This window comes from Lathyrus oleraceus, chromosome 3 (assembly GCF_024323335.1).
Source record: "Lathyrus oleraceus cultivar Zhongwan6 chromosome 3, CAAS_Psat_ZW6_1.0, whole genome shotgun sequence".
Lineage (NCBI taxonomy): Eukaryota > Viridiplantae > Streptophyta > Magnoliopsida > Fabales > Fabaceae > Lathyrus > Lathyrus oleraceus.
The window spans coordinates 427786759-427801724 of NC_066581.1; the positions used below are offsets into that span (position 1 = coordinate 427786759).

At 34.1% G+C, this 14966-nt stretch overlaps 1 pseudogene; it reads left to right on the top strand.

Moving 5' to 3' along the window:
* Positions 1-12091: 12091 nt before the first annotated feature.
* Positions 12092-12761, top strand: LOC127131553 (ras-related protein RAB1BV-like; annotated as a pseudogene).
* Positions 12762-14966: the final 2205 nt, after the last annotated feature.

Genomic DNA, 14966 nt, shown 5'->3' on the forward strand with positions numbered 1-14966 from the left:
AGAAGTAAATATCTACTTTAACAGTATTAGAACATCTATGATTTTCTCGCATTGCAATCAAGCTCAAGAAACTCGCAAATAATTGATGGTGAAAGGTTATGTTTGATGATATAATTGTGATTCATTGGTTAATCAAAGAAAAAAGTTATACCTTTTATAGCTTGTTGATTAAATAAGCAACCAACCCATCTAACTAACCATTTATTAATTAGTTTAAACCTTCAACATAAACACTAACTATACTAACAATCAAGAAATACAATGTTAAAAGAATCATCAAACAGTCCTCCATAATTTTAAACATACATAAAACTTAGAAGTTCTTGTCAATCATAAGTTTTAATGGCTTTTACACTTCATATTGCAGCTATACTCTACCTCACATAATGATAGCGTCGTGATAAATGTGGAACCTTATTTTACAGGTCATAAAATATGATTTTTATGATGACAACTATTAAAGATGATCATGTATTGGATAATGATAATAACTGAAGTCAAGCATAAAACATATAGTAGTTAAATATACAAACTAGGATATTAGAAATGAATGAAATTGACTATCTGATTATGACAACCAAATGATATATAAATAAAGTCTCATCTCAAAGTAAACTTAAAAAATGAAGCATCTGATAAGTTTTGAAGTATAAGAAAGTCTACATTACCACGTCTGAGTGAATACATTATAAAGAATAAGGGTATTCTCGTAAACGTACATGGCTAAATCGCACACATAAACTCTAGATTTTTTTTCTTTCAAAATTGACTTAAAGTCGTGCCAAATGAGTTGGGAGTTATCAGAATAGCTCTGGGAAAAATTTGGTCTCTATCAATCAATTGACACTCTTCCAATCGATAGGACAACATGTTAATGATGAGTAACAACTAAATATATTTCCTTCTATTTTTAACTTGATAATTAATTAGTTTAGGCTAACCAATCGATTGGAGCATATTATTAATCGATTGACAAGTCAGAAAAATCCTTAAAAACTATTCCTTTTTTGTGTCAACCTCTAGCCTACAGATAGAGGTCCCATCCCACTCTTTTTCACATCCAGAAAATGTGATTTCATTTCTCACTTCTCACACTCTCTCTAAAAAATTATTTTGTTTACTTTCTCTCACTAAGAATTTAGCCGAAGTGCTTTTCGAGAAAGTCATTTGCGAGTGAGGAAGTTGTAATTATGGAAGGGTAGCTTTGTAAGTTCACCAAGGAAGTTTTGTTTATACCTTAGTTGAATATTTTATTCACTTAGTGATTATTTGTTTGAGTTCGAAGCTAGATCCATAAAAAGCTTAGGCTTTGGATTTGTGTGATCGAATCTTTGTTTAGGTTAAAGCTCAGCTTGTGACAAAATCTTTCAAAGGTTTGAGATTATACTGTCGTAAAATTTCATAGGTTCTTGGTTAGCCAGAGATAAAACCAAGTTTATGGTAAAGCTCAGTCTGGTGTTAAAAGTTTGTTTAGCTTCGAGATCAGTCCGTTGGTAAAATTTCATAGGTTATTGGTTTGCCCGCTATAAAAACAAAGTTTAGGTTTGTGACCTCAACCCGGTATTAAAAGCTCCCAAAGTTTGTTTCAAGCTTGAAGACTAACTGCTCTAAGATTCTTGTGGTGAGGAGAATAACCGCTTTGATTCACCCTTTCGAAGGAAGACTCACTATTTCTCTTCGGTATTTGTTGTTTGGTTTAAAGTTATCCACAAATCATTAAATAAATGGGTTCAAGAGTTAAACGCACTAAAAGCTATTAAATTTATTGGATACTCTCAAGATCAAGTCTTGGGGACATGACTAAGTCGTTTTTGACAGAACCTGTATAACTCCTAATGTCTTCTCTCTTCCTTTAAATTTTTTATTTCCGCACTTTATATTTTATAAATATATTTTCCGCTAGTGCTAGTGGGAAATATATTTACAAAATATAAAGTGGGAAATATATGTACCTACACTTGACAATATAGCTGACCCACTGACAAAGCCTCTTGCGCAGCAGAAGCATGATGGCCATACTAGATCAATGGGCATACGGGGTATGCCTGATTGGCTCTAGTGCTAGTGGGAGATTGTTGGTGTAAGCCCTAGAGGCCAATACTTTTGGTACTTGTATCGAATTATTTATTAATAAAAGGCATTTTCTTTATTATGGTTGATTAATAAAGTCCCTGGAATAGATAGTCCGTTTAATGTATTAAGTGTGACTTAATCATGAGAACACATTAAACATAAGGACACTATTCTTAAAGTATCCGTAGTCGAGCTTTAGTGTGAAGTGGGATAACATTAAAGCATTAAGACTATTATGTTTGTAGACTGATGATCACATCTCATGGATCATGGATAAAGAGTTATCAAGTCTTAAACATAGGTATGAATATTAGGAGTAATATTTATACCGGATTGACCCGCTATGAGAATACTATATAGAAAGTTATGCAAAGTGTCATAAGTTATTCTCATGGTGATAATAGTGTATACCACTCTTCGACCTGAAACCACTATGGATCCTAGATGTAGAGTCGAGTGCTTTGTTGCTGATCCAACGTTGTCCGTAACTGGATAACCATAAAGACAATTGATGGGTACTCCACAAAGCATGCTGAGGGACATGAGTGTCCTAGATGGAATTTGCCAATCCTGCGTAACAGGATAAATGTCTATGGGCCCAATATTGAACTGGACAAGGGTGACACGGTCTATACCTTGTGTTCAATATAGACATAAGGGCAAAGGGGTAATTATACACATGATTATTATCACATGAGGTTTTGTCAGATCACATGACATTTTCGTGACTTGGGTAGCAGTGATGTGTTGCTAGATACCGCTCACTGTTTATTATGTTAAATGCGTGATTTAATATAATTGCCAACGCCGCGAAAACCTATAGGGTCACACACAAAGCACGGATTGATGAGAGATAGAGTAACTAAGGAACACCGTAAGGTACGGTGCACTTAAATGGGAGACGAAATATGGTAAGGTACCAAATACTTAAGTGATTTTGGGCATATTATAAAATATGGGCCAAAATACACTTAAGTGGGCTTTTTAGCTTGAAGCCCACACAAGTGGTTCTATAAATAGAACCCCTTGGGTAGAAGCATTGTCACTCCAATCCACTCAGACAGAAATTCAAGTAGAGACTTGGAATTTTGTTTCCCTCTTTCTCTCACTCAAAGCCTTCATTCATAACAGCTAGCACTGCGATTGAAGGAATCCGTTCGTGTGGACTGAGTAGAGACGTTGTCATCGTTCAACGCTCGTGATCGCCCCGTGGATCTATATCAAAGGTTTTGATCATTATCAGAGATCTGCACCAAAGGTTTGAATCGCCACAAGAGGTAACGATTCTATCACTGATCATGCCCATTCGTAAGGATCACTAAATGGAGAATTTTTTTAAATTCCGCTGCGCCTTGGATGACAATTCTCCAACAGTATGTGCGTGAAACATAATGATCCAAACACTTGGAGGTGCTTCACACTTGGATTTCTTCCACTCCAAGATTCTTCTGGAACTTTTATCTTCAACTTCTTGGTGGAGATTTTGTTTAGCATATAAGTGGATTTGTTTACTACTTCACCCAAAAAAATATGAGGCATGTTCTTGTGCTTAAGCATACTTCTGGCGATATCAAGTATGGTCCCGTTTTTTCTTTCTGCTAGACCATTATAATGAGAAGTATATGGTGATGTAACTTCATGTATTATTCCTTCACTGATGTAAAATGAATCAAAATCATTTGAGGTATACTCTCTACCACCACGAGTCCTCAAAACCTTTATTGATTTCCCAATCTCATTCTTAATTAAGGTTTTAAACTTCTTGAACACTTCAAAAGCTTCACTTTTGAATTTGATGGTATACAACCATATCATTCTTGTATGTTCATCAACAAAAATAATGAAATAATTTCTCTAACCTAGTGATAATACTTCAAGGGTCACATATATCATAATGCACAACCTCTAACGCATCATTTGATCTCTTAGACATGTCTGATACAAAACCTTGTCTGCTTGATTGCCTCTCAAATAGGTTTTACATGTCATTGTATATGCATTAAATTTATGAAGGCCATACACTGTATTCTTAGATCTCCATTCACTGAAGCTTCTAATATTTAGATGATCATACCTTATATGCCACAACCACTCAGGTTCATGAATGCATGACATGCACATATCCTTTGTAGTTTGAATATTATATTTTAATGTCATAATCTTTACAAATTTTGACTTCGGTATCATCTTCTTAAGTGGATCAAAATGTTGTAATGAAATAAAGTCCATTTTCTACTAGTTTCCCTATAACCAATAAGTTGCACATCATTCCAAGTACATATAGTACCTTTTCAATAAGTGCATTCTTCCCATCTTTTCTTCTGATTACAATGTCACACATGCATTCTGCTGCAAGGTAACAATATTTGAAGTCTAAAACTTGTTTTCTTGCTTCTATCAAAGTTCCTAAGCCATTCCTTCGTTGATTGGTTTGTACCATATTCTCCTCCTCTCATGGAGGATTCAACTTTGTAATAAAAATTTGATTTTCCAGTTTTTGACCATTTACAATCTTGAAGCTTTTTCCTTTATTCTTGAACTTTTTTCATAATCATATTTTTTCATCACCCGAGCTTGCAAAGCTTGTTGAACTGACCTATCAGTTCCTCTATACATCACCATGAGTTCACGAGCCTCCAATGAACTATGGAATTTCTTAAATTTCATGGTCTTCAAATCTTTGGATTGTTGACTTACCACTATGAAATCTTGAAGTTAGGGATCTCATGACTTTTTCAATTACTTACTGATCAATTATTGCCTCACCACAAATCTTCATTTGATCCACTACTGCAGTCAATTTTGGAAAATAAACACTTATATTTTGTTTTTCTTTCATCTACATTAGCTCATACTTCTTTTTGCAAATAGTCTTAACTATAATATACTTAAGATGGAGAGCGTTCCAAGTTCTGGATCCAATTCTTGCAACTTGTACGTCCCGTGAGGGAGCTTTTGGAATATACCATATGACCCCTCCCAGTTGGGCTATAGTTTTTCTTGACGTACGGGCAAAACCACTTGCTTTAATACCATATCACCTTCTCACATCTCACTTTGTTTGACCTTGGAGTTGTAAATTCCGTCGGCTCTTTGCTTGACGAAGAATTCTCAAACATGGACGACTTCTCTCAATTCATGAATCAAGTCCGTCACACATTTCATTCCTACCATGTTTACCTTTTGATAAAGTTAGGAGTGTCGCCATGAGGGCGTGTCAATCTCTACGGGCAGCATAACTTCTGTTCCATATGCGATGGAAAATGGAATTTCCTTGATAGGAAGTGGGAGATGGTATGATATGACCTAATTGTTTTGTGGAGCAGTTCTATCCATGAACCTTTAGAACTCTACGTAGACAATTTAACAATTAATTAACAATCAAGATCATTCTAAAACATAGCTTGGGAGATAGTCAAGTTGGTGAATTTTAATCCAAAGCCAAGATCATTCTAAAACATAGCTCCGGAGATAGTCAAGTTGCATATGTCCAAACCAAGACACTAAAGATTGAAATTCAATAAAATAAAAAGCATGCTCAGTGTAATTAGTGTAAACACTTTGAATTAAGAAGAGATATATAAATGTAATTCAAACAAAGATTTTAGGTGAGTTATTTGTAGGGTAAGTAACTAGGTAGTTAAGTTAGCTATGTTACTTGTTTTACAAGTATTTAACTAACTACGTTGGCTAAGATGTTTTTAGCCTCATTAATAGCTTGTAAGCCTAACTCATGGCATGTATTAATAATCACTTATGTGATCATAAACCAAATATGAGACACAATCTTCAATCTAATCCTTTATCCTTGTTATTTACGTGTGATCATAGTTTTAACAAACTGATCCTTGAAATTGTAGGATTGTACCAACCTATCTCTCTTTTATCAATATTATAAAACGACCTTTGAAATGATAAGATTTAATCAATTTTTTTATATCTTGCTTCGATATTGAATACATTATTTATATTTTCAATTTGTTTCAAATGCATCTCTTACATTAAAAATTTAGGATCATTAGTTATAAACATAAAAAATATCAAGGGGGACAAATCTAATTATTTTTCAAGTTTATGATAATTTTAGAATATTTCTAATATGGGGTACTATGTTTGTGGTTTGATAATTCCTAAACATTGTATTCCTAGGTTGTTAGTATAGTTAATGCTTTGTTAAAGGTTCAAATTGACTAATAGGGTTAGTTAATTTGTTAGGTTGGTTACCTAAACAAACAAGTTATAAAAGCTTTGACTTTATCTTTGATTAATCAATGAATCCAACGCACAACTACCACATCAAAAAAAATATTTCATCTTTTATTATTTGTGAATTTCTTAAGCTTGCTTCCATTGCAAGAAAATCGTAATTAGTTATGCTAATTATTGGACTGAAAATAATTGACGTTAGATTGAAAATAATCTACAAAAGATTGTGTTAATCTCTACAATTTAATTTAGTAGTGAGAGAGTAACGACGATGAGGTGTGCAAAGCACAATTGATTAGTTGTGTGTTAATAGTAAGTTAGAGAATAGCAACTACAATAGACAAATATAACTAAAAGCGATTAAGTTTTCATTTAGAATCATATACCCTTAGATGTGAGAATTCCCATGACTAATCCTATAACAACTCTACCTCAATAATAACCTTTTATAAAACATAGAATTATGACCTTTGCATCCTTCTAGATACCAGTAGTATTCAATATCTAGGTGAACCACTTCATCAGAAGCAACCCCGATTTTAGGAGACTCTTGAATAGCAACGATGAAGGTTTGATGGCACGTAAAATAAGAATATAGTTTTACAAAACTTAGAATCCCCCCTCCCATATACTAAGAGTCTCTAATCAGAATGAAAAATGTTTTATAGCGCATAAAAATAGACTAATGATCGAGACTATTCATGTCACAACGTGAACTATCATTACAATCTCAAAGTTGTACCAACATATGAATAATTCACCACTAAGTTTTAGTTGCCATTGAAATCAATTATCTCAATTTCATAGACGGAAGAAAACATTAAATACAATATAATCATAAGTAGATATACATCGTAGATGGAGATTTTTTTTTTTTTACATAAATCACACAGTAGAATCATTTATATGAGTGAACTATCCAATCATCCTTAAGAGATTCATGGTTTCAATAATGAGAAAATCAATAATAAAGACTTATAATGATCAAGAACAAGTTCATAATGATAGATTATATTTCCACCTTCCATCGGCACAAAAAATACCTTAGACTATATAAAATCAGACCCATAATGACTAAGCAAGTTTTTATAATTATGGATAAAATTCTTAGATCGTGAAATTGTGATGCGCCATGACTTAGTCACACAATAATTGCTCATTTAAAGTTACTGCGAGTACTGGAAGAAAGTTGGGACATCGATGTTATGCTAATGACCGCGCCTCTTTTGTCTTCTAGGTCTTGATAGTGTCGTCATGTATCGCGAGCGCATCGCGATTGGATCATTTATTTGTTTTTGCAACCGAGGAACATAGTTTATATCGTGTTACTAAGAATTTTGGGCACTATGATTACTTGACAAAGTTGAATATCATCGTTGTTGACTCGGAGCTCGTCGCCATTGCATGCTTTAAGTAGTTTTCTACGATTTTATTCATTCTTCATATTCCATCATGGTTTAGTCTTCTCAAAGAATTTTGAATTCTTCATTAAGACCTACAAAATGAAAATGCATTTATAGTAAAAACTATTTAAAAAAAATTATGTACTAAAACATAATGTAGCATACTATCATCATTAAAATTTGCATCCATATCCTTGTTTCATCCAAGAGAAATTGTTTCAATACTAGGGTGAATTCATTTCTACACTAGAGCACATTATTTCGATATTAGTGAGAGATTTGGTTTTCCACACCAAGGGTGATCGATTTTTGTATGCTAGCTTTATTTCCATATCCGGGGTTTGGTTTTGGTAAAGTGAAAATATTAAATAATTGTGAGGGTTCATATCATTGGGAAACACATAGTGATGAGTGACTTTTCAGTGTCCTTGATCAACAAGAATAAACACAAATGTCGGATTCCCACAAAATATCCAATACTGTAAAATAGATATTTCGTAACACCCATTTTACAATGGTCTTCCTGTTAACCGTGGTAATAATTTTTTATGTGTTTTTTTTGTATTTACTAAATACATTTCACAAGGGTCGTAGGTACCAACTGTGGTGAAAAATGGTGCATGTTCATGAGTTCGAATCCTAACACTTATAGTTTTGTTTTTATTTATTTTGAAGTCACTTTTCGCCATGGTTGGAACTTCCAACCGTCGTGAAGAGTGGTGTATGATCATGAGTTCGAATCCTAGCACCTACAATTTTATTTTTATTTATTTATTAAAAGACATACAATAAAGGTTGTTTAAAGTAAATATTGTGATAGGTTGAGACATACAACAATAGTTGTTTAAAGTTACTGTTGTGATATGTACAATTTTTTATTATTAAAATAAGCGTGTTTATTGAGTTTCTTCACCGTTCTTAAACAAATCTTTTCCGTCCATTTAGTGAGTATCAATGCTTAAGAAACTACCATTAGTGATCCGCGTGAAACCTAAAACTGAGATGAACTTCCAACTTAGACGAATTTCACCTTCTACCTCCAAACACCTTCTTCCATTTACGTCTATCTATTTATCCACTAAATCAAACTCAAAAACATCATTTATTTCATAAAAAAAACTCAAAAACATCATTTCTTTCATTAACAAATTTTAGAAGTACATCACCTTTTCTCCAACTTGAATGAGACAAAGAAAATATGGATTCAAGTTGCCAATGTTAGTTGTTTTATTCTTGTTGTTGTTCTTTTTGTTGTTGTTGTTGTTGTTGTTGTTGTTGTTGTTATTTTTGATGTTCTTGTTCTTGTTTTTCTTGTTGTTCTTGTTGTTACTCTTGTTGTTATTGTTGTTGTTGTTGTTGTTATTGTTGTTATTGTTGTTGTTCTTATTGTTGTACGTGTTGTTGTTTTTATTGTTGTTATTGTTGTTGTTGTTGTTATTGTAGTTGTAGTTGTAGTAGTAGTTATTGTTGTTGTTGTTGTTATTGTTGTTGTTTTTTTGTTGTTGTTCTTTTTCTTGTAGTTCTTATTGTTTTTGTTATTCTTGTTTTTTTTCTTGTTGTTGTTGTTGTTGTTGTTGTTATTGTTCTACGTCTGCATATTTTTATTTATTTATTAAAATACATACAACAATGATTGTTTAAAGTAACTGTTGTGATAGGGTGAGACATACACCAATAGTTGTTTAAAGTAACCGTTGTGGTAGGTAGCATGCTACTTGACTTATAATCACGGTCGCATAACCGTGGTGGAGAACGCCATACATACAATTACACCTTACCCCACAACAGTTTGTCCAGCATGGTGGTATCCCTTTTCTAACTGTTGTGATAGGTGTTTTCCGTAATAGTGATCGTGGTTCTTGATGGAAGTAATTAGAAAAAATGGACTGCTCTTTATTTGAATATCAATAAGTGCTTGATGAATTGGGTAATGGTTATGAGGAACTAGGAGAAATACCCAAAGATGCACAAAGAGACACATTAAGGAGTCAAATAAGAAGGATTGCAAAGATTTTTTCTACATTCACCAAAATGTGGATGCTAAGCATTTTGAAAAGATTTTGAAAGTGTCAAAATTAAATGAGGCATGGGACATTCTTTAAAAATAATATGATAATGGAGATAAGGTGAATCAAGTGAGGCTTCAAATTAGTAATAGGAGACAAAATAACCTTAGTAACAATCTGATAGCCTCAAGACGAGTAATAGGAGAAGAAACTTCAACAAAGTCAACCCCTTTGATTTGAGCATAATCTTGAGCTACAAGTTCTGCCTTCTTTCTAATAACAATATCATTACTTTTCTTGTTTAGGGGAACCTCTATGTAATTCAAGTTATTATTAACATCTTCCTCCACGCCTTCTACTACACGAGCCATCTTTCTTTTTGGTGTAGATTCTCTTTTAGCAACTTTCTTTACTTCAGCTGACTGTAAGTTGTTCACTATGTTATCAGCAATAACTTGCTTAACATTATGACTAGTGACATCAAAATATTCATCTTCATGGGGAGTCACTTAAATTTGAAAGTCATTAACAAAGGCTCTTAAGATCCCTCTTGTCATACCCCGATTTTGGTCCTGATTTTTTTTTATTTTTATTATTTTTATTTGGCATTTGGCCTAAAATTCATTTGCATACATTCATTCCCAAATCCATTTTTTTTATTAACAGACATTGGTCATTATCTAGCTTCTTGATCATGGTGTTTTTTTATTATAAAATGGATTTTAATTATTTGACTTCTTTTTTTTAATTTTCAATTTGATTTTAATTTCGAATTAAGTTTAATTCCAAATTTCAATTTAATCTTAATTGTTTATTTTACTAATGATTCAAACTCTAATTGATTTTAATTTCCAAATGAATGTTAGAGTTGATATCAAAGTAATTTTAACGAATTATAGATTAATTTGATTTTTATTTGGTTTTTGCTGATTTGTTATTATTATTTAAATTGATATTTAGATCAGTCTTGGATTATTCCTAAAAATCCATATCCATTTTTTAACTCTATTTTTAAATCCATATCCAAAATCCATATCCATTTTCATTATCCATTTGGAACCAATTTAAACCATTTCACATCCAAATCCATTCAATCATAACAATTAACCAGTTAACCCAAAGTTCATTAATCCAAAACAATTATTCAACAAAAAAAACAAATCCCAATTCCAAAGAATTCCATAACAACAACCTGCATCCTTGTTAATTTCCCCAATTACAATTCGTAATCATACTCATTACAAATATGGATTTACAAAGTTTCAATAACTATTACAACAATCAAAACTTGGTAATTTTCTTCCGTGATTCTGGTCGAAACCCTTTGCAAGCAGCTTCAGTTGTTGAAGAATTAATCACTAAAGAAAAAGTTGAAGTGATTATCGGCATGGCAAGAAGCAGCTCTTGTTGCTGACCTTGGAGCCAAGTTCCACGTACCAATAATTTCATTTTTCTTCTCCACCGTCAGTCCCATCATCATTAGTGCAACTTCGTTGGCCTTTCTTGATTCAAATGTCACAAAATCTTTCTGCACAGTGAACAACTGCAGTTCAATATTAGAGTGCTCCAAAAAAAAACAAGGGATCGGATACCGTCACAAATGGAAGACAAATTGACTCAACCGGACAATACCACAGTCAATCTTCTTTGAATTTCATTTTACCGGTACAACACATCAAATCGTTTCTCCTCAGGATGTTTACTTGATTGCTTGAAAACATCTTCTGAACGTATCGCACTCGAGGTCGCCAGCCACGTTGAGACTGCATTTCGTGTATGGCGTACAAAATGTGCCCTGGAATGTCGGGAAACGTAAGGCGATGCCCTGTTGCAATGCAGTGGACCAATTAGATCATGAGCCCATACTAACAGTCAACATATGCTATGTGCATTGATTATAAACATAAGGCTGCGGACAGTTGCAGAATGATAGAATTTTTTACCTGCTGCAGACATGTGCTGGACTTCACATCCATAAACACCAAGCAAACATCGAAAGGCCTGATGCAAGATAGCATGTTGGCAAATAGCAAGCCAAGGTGAGCCACAAACCAGGATTCAAGACAAGTGATACCAAGTAAGGTAGGGCAGTCATGAGTTTCTATCAAGAGCATGAACAAGCTTACATACCATGAAGTACTAGAGCATAAGTTGTCGGTTTCGACCAAGTCTAGGTCGTGAAGCGTGATACTTGCTACAAAGAAGCTGCAGTATGCTTGCAATCCTGCAATAACGTATGGAAAAATCAGCCTTCACAATTTTGGTACTACAATAAACTTAACAGTGGGATAATAAACCAGGACATCAAAGAGTAAAAATATAGGATCTTGGATTTTGCCCATAGTGCAAGACATCCCAACTGAGTCACTTTACAAGAACTCTTCATTTTTCAACCGTAACGCCATGGCAGCAGCACCCGTTAGAGCACATGCCGATTACGATTACCTCATCAAGTTTCTTCTTATCGGCGGTAGTGGTGTGGGGAAGAGTTGTTTTTCTTTTGAGATTTTCTGATGGTTCCTTCACAACCAATTTTATCACCACCATGGGTATTGATTTCAAGATAATAACCATTGAACTTGATGGCAAGCGCATTAAGTTGCAAATCTGGGATACAGCTGGCCAGGAGAGATTCAGAACTATTACTACAGCTTATTACCGTGGAGCCATGGGTATCTTGCTGGTTTGTGATGCTACTGATAAAGCATCTTTCAATATTATTAGGAATCGGATTCGTAATATTGAACATCATGCTTCTGACAATATAAACAAGTTACTTGTGGGAAACAAGGTTGATATGGATGAAAGTAAAAGGGCTGTACCTACCTCCAAAGGTCAAGCTCTTGCTGATGAGTATGGTATCAAGTTCTTTAAAACTAGTACAAAAACAAACATGATGAAGAGCTTGGAGAATTGCTTGCTGGTGTTACCATTTCTCGTGGTGGTGTTCTACCTAACATCAACCCAGTGCTTTTACCAGAGAGGACTGAAAAGGCTGGTGCCAGTACTCCTAAGTCCCCATCAAAGGCCAAGAAATTCACTGCGGTTAAAAAACAACACAAACACAAATTAATTACCAAGTTGTTTAAATTCCAAGAAAGTTCCCAATTTGGAATTGAGACAAAAACGTAGAAGAAAGCAAAACCCAGTTTACCTGTTCCAACCCAAGCATCGATTAGGGCGACCGAACCCTCACCACCCAGAAGGGGGTTTTGCAGGATACTCTTTTGAGCTCCATATGCCATCCTGAAAACCCTAATTCGTAGAGGATAAATAGTGAAGGGATTAGTGAGGAGAGGGGGGCGACAATTCGAAAAAAATCGGAGGCGGCATTAAAAGATACCAAACAGAAAAAACCCTAAACCGGAGAATTAAAGATAAACCTGGTTTGAAGAGTTGAAAGAGTTTGAAGCTTCATCATTGCCGTCTTTACCGTCGGAGGTGAGCGCTTTTTTTGCTTCAGCCATTGATTTCTTTTATGATTCGGAAGCGATTAAGAGAAACGCACGTTTGAGAGAGGGTTATGATGTGAGAGACGTGAGTTGGAGAGAACGATTTTGTGAGTAAGGTTGAGAGTGATTGTGAGCCGGAGGCGAGAAGGTTGGGAATGCGCTTGGAAGAGAAGTGTAAGGTTGAGTTTGGGAAAGAGAGATTCGTGAGATGGAGAGGACGAAGAGAAAGGCCTCTGTTACTATCCCATCTTTTTATTTCTTTTCTTTAATTTATTTATTTTAACAGAATAAGTTTTAAAAGTTTAAAATTCCTAGGATATTAGGTAATAATTGTTTTTTTCTATTTCCAACTTATTGCCCATTGATAACCCAACAGCCAAGCGGCTGGGTTTAATTAGGTTAGTCCAAAAGTTTCTTTTTTTCTTAGTTTTGTTTTTATTTTTTAATTCTTTTTTTATTTATCTTGGTTTATATATTTAAGTTAGTATTGAAATAACAACTAGTTGGTAAGTGGCCTGGTGGAGAGGAGTGGTTTCTAGGTCTTTAGTGTAGTGGGTTCGATACCCCTATGTGTAGCATTTTTATTTCTTTTAACATTTTCTTTTATGTTTATGCTTTATTACTCATAGTTTTTTATTATTGTTTGATAATGCAAATTTGATTTCTTTAATTTCATCATTCATTCGAAACCATTTTAAAACTATAAAAATCATTTTTTCTCGATTCAATGTCGAGCCCATTTTCATACCCTTGTAAGTCGATTGCTTTTAAGCATCGCCATCAACCTCACATGGCTTACTCTTGGGCCTTCTTACAATGAGCTCGTAAGCAACGTCAACTAAACTTTCAATAATTTCAAACCTCGGTACTTTAATTGTTTTAATTTAATATTCAAATCGTTTTCCAAATAAAACGTGAAGAAAAAGATTACCTGGATGGAATGTCCAGTCGTAATCCCGAATATTAGGCTCAAGCTGTAAGAGCTTGTAAGCCGTTAATATTCGTCTTCTCTTTAATATTCAAATCGTTTTCCAAATAAAACGTGAAGAAAAAGATTACCTGGATGGAATGTCCAGTCGTAATCCCGAATATTAGGCTCAAGCTGTAAGAGCTTGTAAGCCGTTAATATTCGTCTTCTCTTTAATATTCAAATCGTTTTCCAAATAAAACGTGAAGAAAAAGATTACCTGGATGGAATGTCCAGTCGTAATCCCGAATATTAGGCTCAAGCTGTAAGAGCTTGCAAGCCGTTAATATTCGTCTTCTCTTTCATACTCCAATATTCAAAATCATTTTCTAAATAAAAGTTGGAAGAAAAAGGTTACCTGGATGGAATGTCCAGTCGTAATCCCGAATATTAGGCTCAAGCTGTAAGAGCTTGCAAGCCGTTAATATTCGTCTTCTCTTTAACACTTTAATATTCAAAAATCATCTTCTTAATAAAGTTGGAAGAAAAAGATTACCTGGAGGGAATATCCAGTTGTAATCCCGAATATTAGGCTCAAGCTGTAAGAGTTTGCAAGCCATAAATATTCGTCTTCCCTCCAAAACATTCATAAATATTCAAATCATTTTCTTAGCAATATTGGAAAGAAACAGACTGCCTGGGTGGAATGTCCAGACGTAGTCTCGAGTACTAGAACCAAGCTGTAAGAGCTTGTAAGTCACAAGTACTCGTCTTTCAAACTTCAAAATACCTAATTCCTACCTTAATACTTTTTCAATAAAGATGGAAATGGAACATGGTGTATACCATGCACTCCTGAGGCTAGGATTCGAGATGTATATCTCGTTCATCCAAGTTCTCGCCATCACTCAAAATACAC